Genomic DNA, 20,705 nt, shown 5'->3' with positions numbered 1-20,705 from the left:
AGAGAAATCGATCATGTCCACATCATGATTTCTAAAGCAGAATTCTGGACATATCCTATTAATGAGCCAGCCTTTCTTTTGCATGTCCCTACAGCTGTACTGAGGGAGATTTTACAGACCATGTAATGAGCAGTGGCTTTATCAAACACAGATACATGCACCCGACAAACACATTTTGAATGCGTAGGCTACATGAGCACTGTTCCTTGCTCTTGTGGCTACGAAGACGAATCTCATCAACATGACATGTGTAAATAAGTTAAATATTTTTGTACATATGGTTACTCATTTTTTAAAAATGTATTTGTAAGAAAAAACAAGCAAGAGACTGAGAAAATAAGGTGCAGTACCTTGAAAACAAGATGCAAAGTGAAAGGACTAGTCACAAAGAGCCACATATTGGATGAGCCCATTAATGAGAAATGTCCCAAATATACAAATGCATAGAGACAGAGAGCAGATTAGTGATTGGCAGGGGCTGGGGAACAGGGGAAGTGGGGAATGGGAGGTGAAAATGACGGGGTGCGGGCTTTCTCCTTCCGGTAATGAAATAGACGGTGGTGATGGTTGCACAACTCTGTGAATATACTGCAGCACTGAACTGCACACTTTAAATGCATGAATTGTACAGCATGTAAATTACATGTCAGTAAAGCTGTTTTCAAAAATAAAGTGCCGTTTGCGGACTGTCATTTGAAGAATAACAGCTTTAAAGTAAAGCCAAAAAGAAAATCTAAAAGGGAAGGAACCAGGTTGAGAGGGGTGGAAATCCTTATTTTCTACCCAAGCCAATCTGACAAACAAGACATTTAAGCTTTCTCCATCTCTACAAAATATCTTCTGTGACGATCAGTTTAGACAGTGCATCAGGGTAAGACGTGCGCACATCGTGTATCGGCTTCCTATAGAAAGGAGCTAAAATCAAAATAAGCAGGGGATTCCTAAGGCATGAAATGAGAAGTTTAGTATGAAATGTCCCAGGTTAGTATGATCAAAACGTCAAGCATAAAGCTGTTTCGTAACAACGTGAGAGGTGTTAGTAATGGAAGTCTGAACAATGTTAACACTTAAAATTGCAGCAGAATCATTTCAATCCATAAACGTATAAAAGTCGTTTTACAGGGTGCTTAACAGGCAAGACCAAGAGCCGTTGTAAAAGAAGACGCCCTCAATGTCACTTCATTTTCTTTTATTCTTATTATCACATTTAAATCTCCGTAAAAGTGGTCCTGATAGGTAACTTTATTATGTATTTCAAGACTAGGCATTCTGAAAAGAACTTCCTTCAAGGAATTAACAGATAAAGGGAGACCACTTTCCCCTCATCACCCCTAAATTAATACTGTAACTACCAAGTCCTGGATTAGCAGCATGTGTGCTGCAAGCATTTGGCTACAGCATGCAATGCCTGCATCATCTTAGAGGTGACTCTTGTTGGCATTCAGAGGACCACCGGTGGGTGGCCCCATCTTCAGATAACACCTGACTAGTTACCCTGAAAAGGCCTGGGAGTAAATGCTTCCCATCAGCACCGGCGGCAACATTCTCATCTTTCCACATTTCATTGGGAAAGGAGGGACAAGAATCTCCCCTTAATCGCCTCTGCTCACAGTTACGTATATATGTTGGGTTTGTTTTGTTTTGTTTCTGAGAATGGAGTTTCGCTCCGTCTCCCAGGCTGGAGTGCAGTGGTGCGATCTCAGCTCACTGCAACCTCTGCCTCCTGGGTTCAAGCAATTCTCTTGCCTCAGCCTCCCCAGTAGCTGGAACTACAGGCCTGTGCCGCCACACCATTTTTGCATTTTTAGTGGAGACGGAATTTCACCATGTTGGCCATGCTGGTCTTGAACTCCTAACCTCGTGTGATCTGTGCCATTCGGCCTCCCAAAGTGCTGACATTAAAGGCATGAGCCACCATGTCCAGCCTAAGTATATCCGTTAAACTGGGTGTTGGCAAACTTTGTCGGAAAGGGCCAGTGCTATGATCTGCTGAAACTACTTCACTCTTCCCTTGTCATACTGTATCAACAATACATAAAAAGGATGTGCGTCATGGCTCATGCTTGTGATCCCAGCACTTGGAGAGAATAAGGCAGGTGAATCACTTAAGGTCAGGAGTTCGAGACCAGCCTGGCCAACATGGTAAAATCCTGTCTCCCCTAAAAATACCAAAATTAGCCAGGTATGGTGCCATGCGCCTGTAATCCCAGCTACTTGGGAGACTGAAGCAGGAGAATGGTCTGGACCTGGGAGCTGGAGACTATAGTGAGCCACGATCATGCCACTGCACTCCAGCCTGGATGACAGAGTAAGACTCCATCCCAAACACACAATACATAAAAGATAAGCAACACTGTGTTCCGATAAAACTTTATTTAAAGACACTCAAATTTACATTTCATGTGGTTTCCACGTATCTGAAATATTTTTCCTTTCTAATTTTTTCAACAGTTTAAAAATGTGAAAAGAACTCTTCGCTCACAGGCTGCAAGAAAGCAGGCTGCAGGTCGGATTTGGCCTAAGGGCCATGCTTTGCCAACTCCTGTACTAAACTACAGATTTGGCAAGAAGAGAGGAGCCCGGTAATCACATGTTGATCTAAGATTTAGTCTACTGATGCTCCAATAATGAAATAATACATATTTTTTTCTTTTCTCTTTTTTTTTTTTTTGAGACAGAGTTTCACTCATTGTCCAGGCTGGAGTGAAATGGCACAATCTCGGCTTTTTTTTTCAAAATAGCAAAATTTGAGGGCACATATTCCATATCATGCATACTTTACAGAACAGCAAGATAACTTAGTTTCTACTAACAGAAATTTATATCCTAAATTTTCTAAATGTCTTCCTTCAGAAACAATGATCAAGGCCCCAAAGTTTTTCATTATTTACAAATGAACAAGGGCTTTCAGAACTGATAGCTTTGGAATATGCAGCATTTGGCTTATGAGACGAAAGGCTGACCACATTCCCGTTGATCCTTGTTAATAATTCCGTCATTAATACAGCGGGTTACAGAAATGTAACGGGCAGCCAGTTCTTTGCAATGCTGCTTCTACGTGGTTGGGGTTTTCACTGGAATTATGTACCAAAGTAGTTATTTACAGTGTTACTTTTTACTCTTTTGACCTTGATTTCTCAACTCTCTGACTACTGTAAGCACAGGGGGCTAAGAAAAAAAATGTGAGGGCAGATTGGCGTAATACCTAACTGAAAGCATCAAAGCAACGTCTTCACTGAATAAAGTGAAACACTGGAATTTGTTAACATTTCTAAAGAAGAATTTGGCATTAATAGTATTTGAAATATGTGTAGAATCAAAAACTGATAACTTATCTGTGGTAGTTTGACGAATAGAAAAAAATTTGCAAATTGCTGCATTAAAATGCTTTAAAAGTTTATTTAATGTGTACATAAATGTACCTCATGATATTACACCACTACTTGGCATGGAAAAAATCATCATTATTATTTTGATTAAGACTAAAAGAACCTCCAGCCTAGTTCAGGCCAAATGACATTCAGAGACTAGTGCTTATATATTTTTATCTTCCAACCAATGTGGCCCAAATAAAGATTTTCAAATACCACAAGGCAATTACCATAATATAAATGTGTCTCAGTACAAAGTCACAGAGGAAAAGAACAATAATAGAAAAGGCAAGACATTCAACTAACACTGCATAGATTTTTCTATAGGATGAAAAGTTCTGAGATGATCACATCCCAAGCCACTACAACCAAAAGGTGCTGGTGAGAAAAATCCACATGGTGAAGAACGCTTCCTGTGATCAGGCTGGTAACTTCCTAGAAACACTGCACTGCAGGGCTCCCCACTGAAAGCAAAACTTAATTAGCGTTTGCAAACATTCCACCAGAAAAACAAGGTGAGAGATGACATGCATTCCCAAAGCATCCCCACCTCAGTGGGTTACCCAGAATCCCTCTGAAATCTGTATTCTATATTTATATCAGAAAGATGAGTAGCAGCTCATGAGTTGGCAGGACAGGGAAAAGCAGATCCCGGATGAAGAATCATGCCTGATTATCCTGTAGCTGCCAATACAAGTGTTCTGCAATGTCAGGGCCTTTCCTCTGTCATTCTTTTGACTTTCCCTCCTCTCTGTTGGGTCCTAGAAGCAAGAAGACCGCTATGGCTGCAGGCATCGAATCTGCATCCAGGGTAGGAAGAATGAAAATGCCACCAATGCCATGCTGTTTTATCAGGAAAGCAAAAGTTGCTCAAGGAAACCTGCTGTTGGTTTCTGATTTCACTTGTTGGCTAGAAACTATCATATAGCCATCCTCAGTTGCTAGAGAGTCTGTGAAGGTGGGTGCATACCACGTGTTCCAGACTGTAGAGTAGAAGGTAGGCAAAGGCACCTTCCACATTGGAAAATAGCAGTGGGGTCTTGCTGGCCGGGCATGATGGCTCACGCCCATAATCCCAGTACTTTGGATCCCAGTACTTTGGGAGGCTGAAGTGGGTGGATCGCCTGAGGTCAGGAGTTTGAGACCTGCCTGGCCAACATGGTGAAACACCATCCCTACTAAAAATACAAACATCAGCTGGGCATGGTGGCAGGTACTTGTAATACCAGCTTCTCAGGAAGGTGAGGCAGGAGAATTTCTTGCATGTGGAAGGAGGAGGTTGTAGTGAGCCAAGATTGTACCACTGCACTCCAGACTGGGCAACAGAGCAAGAGTCCATCTCAAATATAAATAATAAATAAATGAATGAACGAACGAGTGGGGTCTTGCTTCCCTATCAGGATGAAATAGTAGAGGGCACGAAGCATGGTTATTTCCAGAGTCAAAAAACATGAAGATCTTGAGGGAGAAAAGGTAACTGAGAATACAAAGTGATTTTAAACTAACAGTACATCGGCTAAGGCAAAGATTTACCATGCCCTGCTTCGACCTAGGCACATGGTTATGCTGTATTTGCCTCTTGCAGTTCATAGATATGGGCCACTCCCAGACCTCGTCCTCAAAATACTCCATGCATGGTCCTGCAAAGTCCTGCTTCTTCCACCAGCTTCATGCAGACCAGTGCAAGGCAGCCTGGAAGCTGTGTATGTACGACGGCTGAGCCACAGGATGAAAAGAGCTCGAGTCCCTGGGTCACAACTTGGAAGACAGCAGCCTACCAATCAACAACAGTCACTTTGGATCTTATGTTAAACAAGAAATAAACTTCTACGTTTGAGCCACTGTGCATGGCTGTGCTCAGCCACATCTTATTGGCTCCAGCTCATCCTAGGTGACAGGTGTCGATTTTAGAGCTGTTTAACAAATAACCAAAGGATCACTTCTAGGTGTCACTTGGCCTGGTGGCTGGCTCGCACTGGGAGAATGGTCCTGTTAGGACAGGGAAAATATGCCTGATAACATTTCTATACACTGAGAGGGAAAAACACAACCCGCGGTCCAGCCTGGTCATCCATTGTGTAAGCAGAGTCCACAGGCTATGCCCCACTACCTGCGAGGTACTTAGAGATGTCTTGGCAGCCTGCTATGCTTGTAAAGTTTGTTTGTTTGTTTTAAACATCTCTTAACTAGAGCTCTTTTATCCAAAAGCCCTTCTGCGCACCCCATGCCATGCTTCCAGGGAAGGTCTACTCTAACCCTGAATGGGTAATTTACACCACCACCATCCGTCTGCATTGGGAAGCCTGTCCGCTCCGTTTCAGAACCCCGGTCTCTTTTCTGCTCACTTTTTGTTTGCCTTAAGCCCTTCTGCAAGCGCTATTGTGAAGAGATGCATTTTGTAGCTTAAGAGTTTGGCTTTTTAACTTATACTCAGCTACATTTTCCTCGTTCTGCTCCTAGACAGAAAACAAACTGCATAAGGAAAATGTCTTTATGGTACCAGTCCTTAAATATTTTACAGGCAGAAATCTCAGTGGTTGGTTTGGAGACTCAACTATGCTTCTCAGGAGAGGGAAGAAATATCCCTGAGGGTTTCCATACCAAACCTGCGGTGACTCCTTGCAACTTAAAACCCGAAGCATTACCATCTGCCTCTGAAATCTGTGTGTGACTCAATGGTGTCTGAGTAGCTGAAAACGAGTCAGGCCAGCAAGGCTGCACAGGTGTTACAACAAAATCAATCAACCCATCCATCCATCTATCTATTGAGACACTAAAAAAAGATAGCTAGGTGAGGTCATTCGGAACTATTGGTGTGAGGCATTGTCATACTAAATGTTTTGCTCTTGAATATACTTTTGGGGTAGAGGGGGTCACAGGTAAAAAAGGGAAAGCTTTCTCTGCTCCTCCTGTTCGACAGAAAGCCGCATCTTGTCTCCCATCGCCAGCCACATCCCTGAGACACAATGGGGAAGGTGAAGGTCGGAGTCAACGGATTTGGTCGTATTGGGCGCTTGGTCACCAGAGCTGCTTTTAACTCTGGTAAAGTGGATATCGTCGCCATCCCTTCATTGACCTCAACTACATGGTCTACATGTTCCAGTATGATTCCACCCATGGCAAATTCCATGGCACTGTCAAGGCTGAGAATGGGAAACTTGTCATCAATGGAAATCCCATCACCAACTTCCAGGAGCGAGATCCCTCCAAAATCAAGTGGGGCAATGCTGGCGCTGAGTATGTGGTAGAGTCCACTGGCGTCTTCACCACCATGGAGAAGGCTGGGGCTCACTTGCAGCGGGGAGCCAAAAGGGTCATCATATCTGCCCCCTCTGCTGATGCCCCCATGTTCATGATGGACGTGAACCATGAGAAGTATGACAACAGCCTCAAGATCGTCAGCAATGCCTCCTGCACCACCAACTGCTTAGCGCCCCTGGCCAAGGTCATCCATGACAACTTTGGTATAGTGGAAGGACTCATGACCACCGTCCATGCCATCACTGCCACCCAGAAGACCGTGGATGGCCCCTCCGGGAAACTGTGGCGTGATGGCCGTGGGGCTCTCCAGAACATCATCCCTGCCTCTACTGGCGCTGCCAAGGCCGTGGGCAAGGTCATCCCTGAGCTGAACGGGAAGCTCACTGGCATGGCCTTTCGTGTCCCCACTGCCAACGTGTCACTGGTGGACCTGACCTGCCGCCTGGAAAAACCTGCCAAATATGATGACATCAAGAAGGTGGTGAAGCAGGCGTCGGAGGGCCCCCTCAAGGGCATCCTGGGCTACACTGAGCACCAGGTGGTGTCCTCTGACTTCAACCGCGACACCCATTCTTCCACCGTCAATGCTGGGGCTGGCACTGCCCTCAACGACCACTTCGTCAAGCTCATTTCCTGGTATGACAATGAATTTGGCTACAGCAACAGGGTGGTGGACCTCATGTCCCACATGGTCTCCAAGGAATAAGACCCCTGGACCACCAGCCCCAGCGAGAGCACGAGAGGAAAAGAGGCCCTCACTCCTGGGGAGTCCCTGCCACACTGAGTCCCTCACCACACCGAATTGCCCCTCCTCACAGTTTCCATGCAGACCCCTTGAAGAGGGAGGGGCCTAGGGAGCCCCACCTTGTCGTGTACCATCAATAAAGTCACCTGTGCTTAGCCAAAAAAAAAAAAGGGAAAGCTTTTTAAAATGTTAGCTTCCCCAAAAGAAAGAGCCAGAGAAGATGTGTTATAATATAATACAGACTTACACTGCATGGTGTTGCTGAAATCAGAATACAGATTGTTACTGTATCCCACTCCACCCCATTTGATCCAATTGCAATTCTTCGGAGTAAGTACTATCATTCCCCCTTTACAGATGGATAAATTGAGGCTCAAACAGTTTCGGGAACTAGGCTAGGTCCATAAGCCAGTTAGTATATATCAGACATGGGATTTGTACTAGCTCTTTATACCAAGTCATGTACTTTTTTCCATTTACCCTAGTGCTCCCTCTAACTATCAAGCTACAATCTACAAGAAGGGAAGGCTTGAATTCCCTTCTAAGAGGGTCGACAATGTACCATGGGATGACCTTTCCAGGAACTGCATTCCTTGGGATGCATGGAAGCAAAAGAACAGATCTGGAAACTCAGTTTGAACTCTGACAGATGCTTCCTCTGTGTGATTCTCTCTTGCTGTTACAGTAATATGTGGGGGTGAGGTGACAAGAGAGCTGGTGTGAGGAGCCAGCGGGCTGCACAGGTGGGGCCCCACAGTTTGCAGAGTCCAGTGCTCTGCTCATCATAAAGATAAAACAAACAAACAAACAAATAAAAAAAGGCAGCCTAGAACAGCATTCTAGGCTAACAAAGCAGATCAGGTCTCTAGAAAAGAGAAGCTGAGCAGAGAACCGGTAGAAAGCTACAGAACAGTGAGAAGAGTGAAGATCTAGTGTAAACAGAATTCTTGGACTCCCAGCAGCCAGGGACATTCCCAGAGGGCCATAAGGACACTCAGAAAGAGGTCCATTTTGATTAATGGCTTGGGAAAGAGCAAAGAGAGTTTTCAGTTTTGTTAAACAGTAAAGAAAATATGCCAATAGAACCCCCTATCCCCAGGATTGACCGTTTGTAAACAGATGTTACAAACAACCAAAAAAAAAAAATGAAGTCAGAAAGGTGGAAAGAAACCAGGGTGATCAATATCACTGGGTTTGGCTTCATTTTAAATCCAGGAAGACAGGGCGCCTAAAATATGTGAATACTGTTCATAGCACCGCATGAAGTGTGTTCTTCTGAATTCTAAGGAAGGAAGAAAAAAAAGTTTCAGTGCTATAATGTCTATTTCAAGGTTTTATCAGCGCCCATTTCAGTCCCTTTTTTCCTTATAATTCTGAACAGAGGGAAAACAGACATTAATTAAGCAAAGCTTTATCTCTTTCTACTATAATGAAAGCCACGTTACAGTTATATTTTTCCCAAGATTTTTCTCCACTTAATGAAGACATTATCCCGAGTTTTCAAAGTCATTTTACAAAAGAGCATTCAAGAGACATTAAAGTCAGTTTAAACTGAAAAGTCTGTTTGAAGTCAGTAAACAATAAAAGAACAATGAAAAGGTCCTTTGATCCTGCCTTAGTCTAAAGTCTTTAATTTCTGTTTAATCTACTAGATGAGTGAGTCTTGTATTCAAATATTCCACAACTCTAGAATATAGTCAGCATGAACTAATCATTTTGTAATTTTCTCCTTAAAATGCATATATGTATATACATGTATATATAGACGATCTATGGATGTGGGGATATACATCATACATACACATACATGCATATCTAATTAACATGGACGGTGGTCAGTACAAAGCCCTCTGCTAGAAAGGAGTAAAGTTTTAAATTTACTTCCAATCTACGTCTTTGAAAACTCAAAAAAAAAGAAAAGATGGAAACTTTGGCTTTGAAATTCATGACAAGATCAAAGACTATAATGCACATAGATTTTTCAAGATATACATTATTAATAACATGGGCAAACACATAACTAATCAATAGCATGGCCAAGAGATAAGGTACATCTGTGTCCCACGGCTCTGTGAATACCACCACGCAGGGCAGGGACTGGCTTCCCTCTCTGAGACCTGTTTACTTTATCTGGGCATTACATACAAGCCAATCATTTCCTGCCCGTGCTACAATGGTGAAACTGTGTGATACACACGGAAGAAAGAAAAAAAGCAAACAAAAAACTATTTTGAGACAGAGTCTCTCTCTGTCACCCAGGCTAGAGTGCAGTGGCAAGATCTTGGCTCACTCCAACTTCTGCCTCCCAGGTTCAAGTGATTCTTCTGCCTCAGCCTCCTAAGTAGCTGAGATTACAGACATCCAATGCCACACCCAGCTAATTTTCATATTTTTAGTAGAGACATAGTTTCACCATGTTGGCCAGGCTTGTCCCAAACTCTTGACCTCAAGTGATCCACCCGCCTTGGCCTCCCAAAGTATCGGGATTACAGGCATGAGCCACCACACCCAGCTGGAATATTTTAAAAACAACAATAGCTTAATATGCCCCATGTGTCTAAATTTCTCTCCTTATGTGTTAGCCTCTTATTGAGATGAAATTCACATAATATAAATTATTTGGAAGCATACAATTCAGTGTCATTTAGGACATTCACAGTGTTGTGGAGACATCCTCTCTATCTAGTTCCAAAGCATTTTCACCAGCCAAAGGAAACTTCCACCCACTAACAGTCATTCCCTACTCCCCCACCAATCCTGGAAACCAACAATTTGTATTCTGTCTTTACGAATTTGCTTATGCTGAATATTGTATATAAATGGAATCATATGATATGTGACCTCTTGTATCTTGTGTGTTAGCCTCTTTTAATATAAAAATAAGTCAAGCTCAACTGAATGCAATTCTGACTCTAAAGATCATTTATTCAGAAAAATTCGTGAAACACAGAATACATTTACAAAATAAGTTGATTACACTACTGGTGCCCTCTAATGACGGGCTTTATTTACTTGGGCAATTAAAAGGAAATATCCTAAACTTACATACCAAGAAGGGTTTGTGAGTAAGTAAATTACTAAAACGGGTTTGGTAGGTGGAAAATATGAACACATTCCTGAAAAGCAGGGTAAATTCAGAGATTACGGATCCATGTGAGTTGCTAGTGAAAGGATATTCAGGGATATTGCCCAACATTTTAACTTGGGGTAATGGGATAAAACAGACAGGTTTTTAACAAATTCTCCCCCAGGATGAGTGTGGTGGCTCACACCGGTAATCCCAGCCCTTTGGGAGGCCGAGGTGGGGGGATCACTGGAGCTCAGGAGTTCACAACCAGCCTGGGCAACAAAGCAAGACTCCATCTTTTAAAAACAGAAAATAGCAAAAGACAAATCCTCCCTCAGGACCACATTCAGAAATGGCAAAAAGGCTGAATGGTTTGTAACTCTAAAATCAGTATGATTTCCAACCTGGATTATTCACATCCACTTTAGAAATGGAAATTTTTATAATTCTATGATATGGTTTATCTGTATCCCCACACAAATCTCATCTTTAATTATAGTTCCTATAATTCCCATGTTTCATGGCGGGGACTTGGTGGGAGGTAACTGAATCATGGCCACAGGTTTTGCCTGTGCTGTTCCCATGATAGTGAGTAAGTCTCATGAGATCTGATGGTTTTATAAAGGGCAGTTTCCCTGCACACACACTCTTGCCTGCCGCCATGTAAGACATGCCTTTGCTCCTCCTTTCCCTTCTGCCATGACTGAGGCCTCCCCAGCCATGTGGAATGACTGAGTTCAGTAAATCTCTTTTTCTTTATAAATTAACCAGTCTCCAGTATTTCGTCATAGCAGTATGAGAATACAGGAATATGTTTTATTTCTTCTTTCTCTGCTTTTCCTTATTGAGGGTCTAACATGTCCCCAGATGAGAACAGAGAGTTGCAGTGTCCACTTCTCCAAAAAGGGGTCCTTTGTAAATATGAACAATGAAGCCTCCCCAGGAAGGACTGTTGCAGTGGTCGGGGGGCATAAAAGAAATGAGTCAGCAGCTCTGGATTTACAAACAGGGAAAACAGATAGATCTGTTTTCAAATACTGACTTGTTCTGACACTGCCTCTCAACTGTACCTTTACACTCTAGAAAACAGGCTCCCTTGAAGGATCACCATGAAGATTCAAGGAAGTATGGCACATGGCAAGCACCCAATAAATTCTAGTAGTTTGTGATCTTATCCATACTCAGCCACTTGGCCAAGGCGTTTTCAGTCGACTACTGAAAACTGAGCATGGACTTCATTTTTTCTTTTTTTTGAGATGGAGTCTTGCTCTATCTCCCGGGCTGGAGGGCAGTGGCATGATCTTGGCTCCCTGCAACCTCCACCTCTGGGGTTCCAGCAATTCTTTGCCTCAGCCTCCTGAGCAGCTGGTATTACAGGTGGCCGCCATCACACCAGGCTCATTTTTGTATTTTTAGTAGATATGGGGTTTCACCATCTTGGCCAGGCTGGTCTTGAACTCCTGACCTCGTGATTCACCTGCCGTAGCCTCCCAAAGTGCTGGGATTACAGGTGTGAGCCATTGCACCCAGCTGAGCATGGACTTTTCACCAGGCTCTCCATTCTCCCTGCCTCCCTATCTCTGTGCTTCTTTCCCTCCCTTCCTCCTCCTTCCTTCCTTCCTTCCTCCTTTCCTCTCTCTCCTCCCTTTCCTTCTCCCTTTGTCTTTTTGCCTCCCTCCACTTCCCTGTTATCTTCCATCTCTCTTCCTCCCTCTCTTCCTTCAATCCTTCCCTTCCATTCTGCTTAGTATTAGACAGTCCAAGGCATCCCTTGTCCACAACATTAAGCAATACACCTTAGGTCTCAGCGTTTCTCATGCCATATCCCTCCGAGGTGAACAGGTCAGAGCTCTTCCCAGGCCGTAACCAGTTGTCACCGGTGTGGGCGTGCTCTGATCAGCTTCACATACTCTAAAACAGCCCACTGCCTTGCCTGTCCTAGGTTCTGATCTCCAGATCAACAACGTAAGATTTCTGTTCCCTTGGAGAAAGACTTCCTTAACGGAATGGCAGCTCCACCAGCAGTACAAATTGAACAACCTCGTCCCAAGGCCCAAAGGTCCACGCTAGAAAATTAGGATGTTTAATTTACCCTCTTTTAAGTCACCAGGTGATCATTTGCAAACAGGAGTCCATCATAAAACACTTCTTTAAACTCTTTACTTGATCATAAAGCCTAACTAACCTAACACACATCAGCCCTGCCATGAAGTGAGCATTCGAATCACCCAGGTTTTATGAAGCAGAGTGAGAGCCAGATGACAGGGTTTCAACCAGCAGATTCTAACAGCCACAGAACCAAAAAATATTTATTGAGAACCTACTATGTGCCAGATCCCCAAGATGCGCTGGTGCATATGACCTCATTATCTCATACTGTTTTTCTCTGCTCGGCATTCTGACAAGTCATATCCTACTCATAACAGAAACGGCCAGTTACATGTGTAGCAATAATGACAGCTACTCAGCACATCTGGACAATGCCAGAGAGCTGCTTTTTCTATGAATTTAAAGAAGAGCTTTGGTACAAGGCGTGGAAACATCTCCAGTCTATGTAAATTAACAGCGGGAGACCTTGGGTTTCAAGGGTTGTCCTGTTGAACCAGCCCGGCATTTCATTAAACATTGGGTAAGAATTTCTTCCATTGCTTTTTACCATGGACGGACATCACCTACCTACACACACAAAGGCACCTCCAATGTGCGCACCGCACCTAAAATACCCCTGCCTTCTGAAGCATGCTAAGTTCAAGTGTGTAGTTCCTCAGTGCTACATACTTATTTTCACTGGTGTTTTCATTCTGCCACAGCAAACCCAAATCTGCTACAGTGAACACAGAATTGCAGGGGGATATGGATATGACATGTTGCAAAGACTTCCCCCACCAAGCAAAGGCAAATAAAACAGAAGTTCAATGAGTCTGAAAGCCAGTGTGCATAAATGTCACTGCACCTGCAAAGAGGACAGATCAGAGGACATTTATGAAATCACAGTCCTCCCAGGGTGGTGAGAAAAGGTTACTGTGGTATGTTCCTGGGGGGGAACAGGGTGTCCAAGGAAAACAGTAGGGGCAGGGCGAGACCCAGGAAAGCAGCAAAGATTTGGATGTTTGGATGTTGTCCGTGTGGCTGCCGCAGCGCCTGCCACCTCGTTTTTCAGAGCTAATCAAGAGAAACGTAACTAGTCCAGGCGGCAGGGCGAGTTTACAACTGACAGTAACTATAACATACGCCAGTTTGTATTAAGATGTTATTGCACCTTTCCAGTTCTAATCACCAATTATGACTCTATTACTCCTACTTGGCAGTTCATCTGCTCCTGCCTCCGCTAAGGGCGACTTGGAGACGGACCTCTGATCTCCCGGTTCCACTTCAGTGAGCGCTCAGCACGGCGGCTGTCATTTGCAGACACTGAAGAGGTAAGGCATTGCTTTTGCTCAGATAGCTGTACCTGACCTTACAACAATTTACTAAGGAAATACCTGCTTAATAGCAGTGTGAGTGCAGTTTCCTTTATGCTCGCAACGGCACTGCAAATTAGCGACAACAGGATAAATCTATGGCCGGCTCACTAGACACTTCATTAAATCACTGTTCTCCTGCCTTGTAGAGCGCTAATAGAATCACAGCCCTCGTTAGCTACTGAATAAAAGATCAATCACAGACTTTGAAAGCTCCTGCTACCAGCTTCCAGAGGAAACAAGGAAAAAAAAAAGAGTATGAGCACGAGAGAGAGAGAAAGAGAGAGAGAGAGATATTTAGGATCATCGCTGAGATTCCGAATGGCCTCGCTGCAAGTTGCTTAAATTACCTTTTCCACAACTGACTCCAAGTGTAATACTCAGAGGAACTTGTTAAGCCTGCTTTCAAGAGCAGCACTCTAATATATGACTGCTAGACCCTGGTCAAAAGTTCATAATGTGCATATGTAAAAAGGTACTAAATTGCCTGAGGGCTAAAACCAGAGGAGTTTAATTGTAGCAAAATGCTGAAAATGGTCTGTTGAGGGTCCTTCTGTGGGGATACTGCTGGCTCTGGCTGATTGAAGTATAGAACATAAAAGTCTTACAACAATATTTCCTTAAATGCTGGGGAAACTGCCAGCAGTTGGTATTGCATGAATGTTGTGGTTGAAGAAAAACATTTTCCTCCCCTAAAATAAATAGAGTATTAAAAACTGCTCCAGCCCATAATTTTAAAGCATGACGGGAAAAGGGAGGGCTCGAGGATCATAAATAAGGCATAATTCATAGGGCATGTCCAATCGACTCAGTGTATTTTTACATGGGGCACATGGAAGGTATTCAGGCATGACCTGTAAGGGTTTGGGGGGCTGTGCATGGCTGTGATTTTGAAAACAGCTTTGCACTGAAATAACAGCAGCTCCTGGCTGCCTTACCTGTCACCGGGTTAGACATACTCACGTGGGGATCCCTGCAAAAGAATCTGTTTGAATAGTCTTTATTTCTTTCATAAAATAAGATCGGGAGCCCCACCTATGCCCACAGTCTGCTTCTTTGGCTGGGCTTCTCATGCCCACACTTCTTTACCATCTGTAAATACACTCTTTCTTTTTGTTTTGTTTTGTTTCTTTTTTGTTCTCCCTACTTTTTCTGGTCTTATCGATGAGTTCCTCATTTGGATAACAGTCAGAGCAAAAGCAGTGGATGGGGACTCGGAATGCTGGGAGGGCCTGTGTCAAATGCAGGACACCCAGGAGAAGCTGGAGTTTCACAGTAAGTACATGACAAAGTTAAAGCCAGCAGTCATGGACAGTGTCATTGACTGTGTCAAATCCATGTCATTTTAATCAAGTTAAAAAAAAAATCAAACATGGAATCCTGCACTTTCGTTGTGGCATCAAGCTTCCAAAGCAACACCGCAAGAGCCATACCTTTCACCACCACCAACACTGTGTCAGATGCCCCCTCTTCAAGCATGAAACTTGCACAGTAGCACGGGTTCTATCTGTGGCAAGAACTTAGTGAACGAGATTAGTGACACCTCTGTCCCTACTGATATCTGGAGTTCCTATTTCTTCACCATTATTCTCCACAGGAAACACTTTCAAACTCGCAATGACGTGCAAGTGATGTGTCCTCACATAGCAAAGAAATTAAAGACTCAACTGAAATACAGCATCCGTCTAGTCTTTGTGGTCACAAGGACTGTGTACGGACCACACCATCCTACGGATCCCAACCTTGCTATGACACGTGGCTCGAATGTCGTATTTAAAAAGTGGTCAAGACTACTCTTTAGTTCTTCAAAAGCCAGGGCACAGCAGGTCACTGGCCACGTCTGCCATAGGCCACATCAGTTTTCTCTCTTCCAAGCTGTGAGTCTGAGTTATTCAGGTCAATGTTCTGTTCTACAAAACAAACAGGCAGCTGCGGAACAGCTAGTACAGTGCTGGCATCTGTCATATTCCCTGCCAGGGGTGGAAGAATCTTTGCACTGGAAGCATGAGTATTCAGGGGAGGAAAGGAGAGAAAAGGGCATAGAGTAGATTGAAAGGCTATTAAACTGAAAACAACTAAGGTAAGTATCAGTACCTATAATCCCAGTGCTTTGCAAGTCCGAGGCGAGGTCAGGACTTAGACACCAGCCTGGCCAACATGATGAAACGCCTTCTCTACTAAAAACACAAAAAGTAGCTGGATGTGGTGGTGCATGCCTGTAATCCCAGCTACTTGGGAGGCTGAGGCACGAGAATCTCTTGAATCTGGGAGGCAAAGGTTGCGGTGAGCCCAGATCACACCACTGCACTCCATCCTGGGCAACAGAGTGAGACTCTGTGGGGTGGGGTGGGTGGGGTGGGTGTGGTGAGGAGGGGAGAGGAAAAGAGGGGAGGGGAACGGAGGAGAGGCAAAGGGAGGGAACATAGTGGAGTTGAGGTACAGTGGCTCATGACTGTAATCCCAGCACTTTGGAAGGCTGAGGTGGGCGGATCGCTTGAGCCCAGTAATTCAAGACCAGCCTGGGTGACACAGTGAACACTCACCTCTATAAAAAATACAAAACATTAGCTGGGCATGGTGGCGTGTGCCTGTAGTTGTAATTACCCAGGAAGCTGAGTCGGGAGGATCACCTGATCCAGGGTGGTCAAGGATGCAGTGTGTCATGACCGGGCCACTGCACTCCAGGTTGGGTGACAGAGTAAGACCCTGTCTCAAAAAAAATTTTTAAATAAAATCTAGTCTTACAATCTTTCATGTGCAGCATCAAGTAGGCCTTCAGGCTGAATGTAAATGCAAACACGCCACTGGTATTATTTTTAAATACTTAACTGCATTTAAACCAGAAGATGACTTCCAAGAATATCCATCGGCAAACATCAGCAATCTTTAATAATGGCACACACAACTGCAGAAAGTAAATTTTGCCTCATGAAAAGCCAATGATGCCTGATCGCTTACAATTAAGCCATGTACCACAAATACTCGTGTGCACAGAGCTTAAGGAAAACATGAAGCAAAGCAGGAATATGTCAAATGGCAGATACCACATGACCTGGAGAGTTGAGGAAGGAAGACAACGGACAGAGGGAAGAGGAAAAGCTACTTCTGATGAAAGACGAAATCGCGCTCCAATTGGAGGCCACTTAGAAATATCCAGTTAGTTATGTAAGAAAAAGGCATTTATTAAAAATGCTGGCAATCCCATGTCCCTTAAAATATGAATTTCTTGGGTCCTGGTGGAAAGGGCATTATACCACTCTTTCAACGGGAACTTACAACTGTCTCCTAACCTTTTGGGGTTTGGCGTCTTAATCTCTAAATTAATAGCTGTGGCCCAGATCATCTCTAAGGTCCTAGGAAACTGTGGCCACCTGAGAAAGCTAAAGGCAGATTCATTTAATCTTCCCACGCCAGGCCCTTGCGGATCAGGTCTTTCAAAGTCATCTGCTGGCTTCCATTTAGATACTGTAATCTGTTAGTTTACTAATACAGTCCCTCTAGGTTGTGATTAATAGGACCAGCTAGCCTGGGACAACTTCAAGTAGTCGTGTAAGGGAAGCAAATTAAATGCTGAGGTGACGCAGAGAATGAATATTGTTAAAAATGCAAGATTTCTTCCCTCCTAAGGCAAATAAGGACATACTAATCATCCCAGATGCCCCGTCCCCTTTCCCAACTCCTACGAGCTAATTCCATCCCCAACACACACAGATAAAACACGGTGCCACCTGTCAGCAGCCACTAGTACCTGTATGCATTCCTAGATGTACTTCTGTGTATGTATACACATATAGACACACATATTTTTAAATGTCAGATTGTCTTCCCTAATATTAATGTTAAAAAATTCATTTATATTCTTTTTACTTCTATGTGCTATAAAATTATAATTTAAAATGACCATCTATGCTATAAATCTGAGATAAGAAAATAAATGAATGTGTAAGAGAAACAATGGTATACCAATGGCTCGGCCTGCTGGCTCGTATCTATAATCCCCACACTTTGTGAGGCTGAGGCAGGAGAATGTCTTGAGCACAAGAGCCCAAGACCAGCCTGTGCAACATAGGGAGACCTTCTCTCTATAAAAAATCAAAAACATTAGCCAAGCATGAAGGCACATGCCTATAGTCCCAGCTACTTGGGAGGCTGAGGCAGGAGGACTGCTTGAGCCCAGGACGTGAAGACTGCAATGAGCTGTGATCATGTCACTGCATTCTAGCCTGGAAAACAGAGCGAGACCCTGTCTCAAAAAAAGCTATACCAATCAAACAATTAATTAACAGGCGGAGAATAGAAGAGGGCAGAATACATAATAAAACAGTCTGTAAGGCAAGTTTGGCAAAACCACGGAATGCATCCTCATATCTTAAAGATTTCTCATCTAGAAACAAGGGAATATAAACTCCAGCATGAGAAGTCAAGCAAGTTACTAAGCCCAGTGAAAACTGCTAAATTCATGTTCTTTTCTTTTCTTTTTTTTTCCTTTCAGAGGGAGTCTTGCTCTGTCGCCCAGCCTGGAGTGCAGTGGTACAATCATGGCTCACTACCACCTCTGCCTCCTGGGATCAAGCGATTCTCCTGCCTCAGCCTCCTGACTAGCTGAGATTACAGGCGCCAGCCACCATGTCTGGCTAATTTTTTTATTTTTAGTAGAGACAGGGTTTCACCCTGTTGGCCAGGCTGGTCTCAAACTCCTGACTTCAGGTGATCCACCAGCCTCAGCCTCACAAAGTACTGAGATTACAGGCGTGAGCCACCACACCCAGCCAGTTCGTGTTATTTCCATGTGTGTCCTCTGTGACCCCCACAAATGTTGTAAAATGCAGAGTCTTATAAAAATAGCTAATAAGATTTCCACAAAGAAAGCTTAGCATTTAGGGGAACGAAAAATTGGTGAATGAAAAAATATTAAGAGTTTTTCTATTTCCGCCTACCAACGCTGGTGAAATTCACCTTCGTATGCTCAGCATATACATGCAAGTCACAAGGCTTGGTGCAGCTCTCTATCCAAAGACCTGTACGTAATCATTACTTTGAAAGAACCAAGAAAACAAGTAGCAAATCTGAACGGAATGAAAAGGCTTTTTGCTGTTTTAAAGTTGTGCACTGGCCTATTTGCAGGGGAGCTTTTGCTATCTCTGGATCATCTTGTTTCAGAGGAACTGTTATCTGAGATCTGAGGAAGGTTCCTCAAAGGTCTACTGATGAAGACAACAGAAACCAAACCAAAGAGGGCGCAGACACAGACACCACCACAGAGAATGTTACCATTCAGTCGGAATATCGCCAGCTCCCTTCAGTGCACAGCAGATTCAAATCGTAGGGTGGGCACAAACTGTGTGACATTTCAGCATGAAATAAACCATCCTGCCAGCAGCATTAAGGCAGCGTTAGCAGAAATGCTGCCAGCCCACAAGGGGATGTGGATCTTCCCTCTTCAAACAATGCAAATAACTCTTTATAAGGGCGATCAGTCAGTGCCATGTGCTCTAATTTGATAGTTCCGTCATCAGATGCATTGCAAATTTCATTAGATATTTTAAATCATGTTAACATGGTTTGTTAATGCTGGTATTCGCTAAAAGGCCACAGCTCTTTAAATAATGAATAGGCATGATAATTTTTACATATATTATGAAAGTGACACGTGTGGATATTCTACCTACTCTTCTGAGCATTTGTCTTACATCCTTAGTTAACTGTCATCAATGAAAACATGTATCAGGATGTTTCAGAGACACTGCAAATTCACAGTTTTTTCAATTATTTATAAAAATGAACTGCGTACCCATCAGAAGAAAGAAATACTTCAAATTATGTTAAAATATTGTTTTATATTAGCTCTATCAGATACCCCTGGGACAGGAATTTAAAGCTATTACTTAAGAGGACAAATGAAAACAAGATAAAATATTTGGTTTAGTGCAAAATAAAACTTAAAGGTCAAATATTTTCTATTGCTTTTCTGTTTATGCACACATGCATATATGTACATATCAACAAATTCATCCACAAATTTATATATCCCATATGTATTCTGCCCACTTATCTCCAATATTCAGTTCACAATCAGAAGTTTGTTTCTAGAAGGCATTATACAAAAATATACCTGCACATGCATGTTTATAGCAGAGCAATTTGCAACTACAAAAACATGGAACCAGCCCAGATGCCCATCAATCAACAAGAGGATAAAGAAACTGTGGGGTGTGTGTGTGTGTGTGTGTGTGAGCGTGCACGCGTGTGTGTATGCATACATATATATACATCATGTACACATATATTCTCCATGTATATATATAAATAAATATATATGGAATATATAGATATTCCATGGTGTATATATTCCATAGTGTGTGTGTATATACATATATATACACAGATATTTATACACATATATATTTATACACACATATTTTATATATATATAAACTATATATATAAACATGGTATGTGTCTGCATGTGTGTATAAAACACGGTGTGTGTACATTTACATATATATAAAACATAATATATACACATAAATATATCTATATATAAAATGAACATCATAATGGCATTCACAGCAACCTGAATAGAACTGCAGACCATCACTCTATGGGAAGTAACTCAGGAATGGAAAACCAGACATCGCATGTGCTCACTCATAAGCGGGAGCTAAGCTCTGAGGATGCAAAGACGTGAGAATGATACCATGGACTTCGGGGACTTGAGGAAAGGGTGTGAAGGGGGTGATGGAGAAAAGACTCCAAATTGAGTACAGCATACACTGCTTGGGTGATGGGTACACCAAAAT

At 43.0% G+C, this 20,705-nt stretch overlaps 1 protein-coding gene and 1 pseudogene across 20 annotated transcripts in view; one reads left to right on the top strand and one right to left on the bottom strand.

Moving 5' to 3' along the window:
* WWOX (WW domain containing oxidoreductase) overlaps nt 1–20,705 on the bottom strand; it is a 1,143,691-nt gene that overhangs the window by 747,230 nt on the left and 375,756 nt on the right. For 2 of the 19 annotated variants that reach the window (XR_013530203.1, XM_078357815.1), the window contains one exon: nt 3,388–20,705. This exon is cut by the window's right edge. The exons of the other annotated variants lie outside the window; for them this stretch is intronic. The gene's annotated coding sequence lies outside the window, so the exon portion shown is untranslated. Of the gene's footprint in view, nt 1–3,387 lie in introns of those variants that run through there. 19 annotated transcript variants of the gene reach the window in all.
* On the top strand, nt 6,269–7,547 carry LOC100413165 (glyceraldehyde-3-phosphate dehydrogenase pseudogene; annotated as a pseudogene). The gene has a single exon (XR_090577.7). The product of XR_090577.7 is annotated as a glyceraldehyde-3-phosphate dehydrogenase pseudogene (transcript).

The sequence above is a fragment of the Callithrix jacchus genome, chromosome 20 (assembly GCF_049354715.1).
Source record: "Callithrix jacchus isolate 240 chromosome 20, calJac240_pri, whole genome shotgun sequence".
In the NCBI taxonomy this organism is placed as follows: domain Eukaryota; kingdom Metazoa; phylum Chordata; class Mammalia; order Primates; family Cebidae; genus Callithrix; species Callithrix jacchus.
The sequence above is the reverse complement of the archived record's forward strand: the minus strand, read 5'-3'. Positions and strand labels throughout refer to the sequence as shown.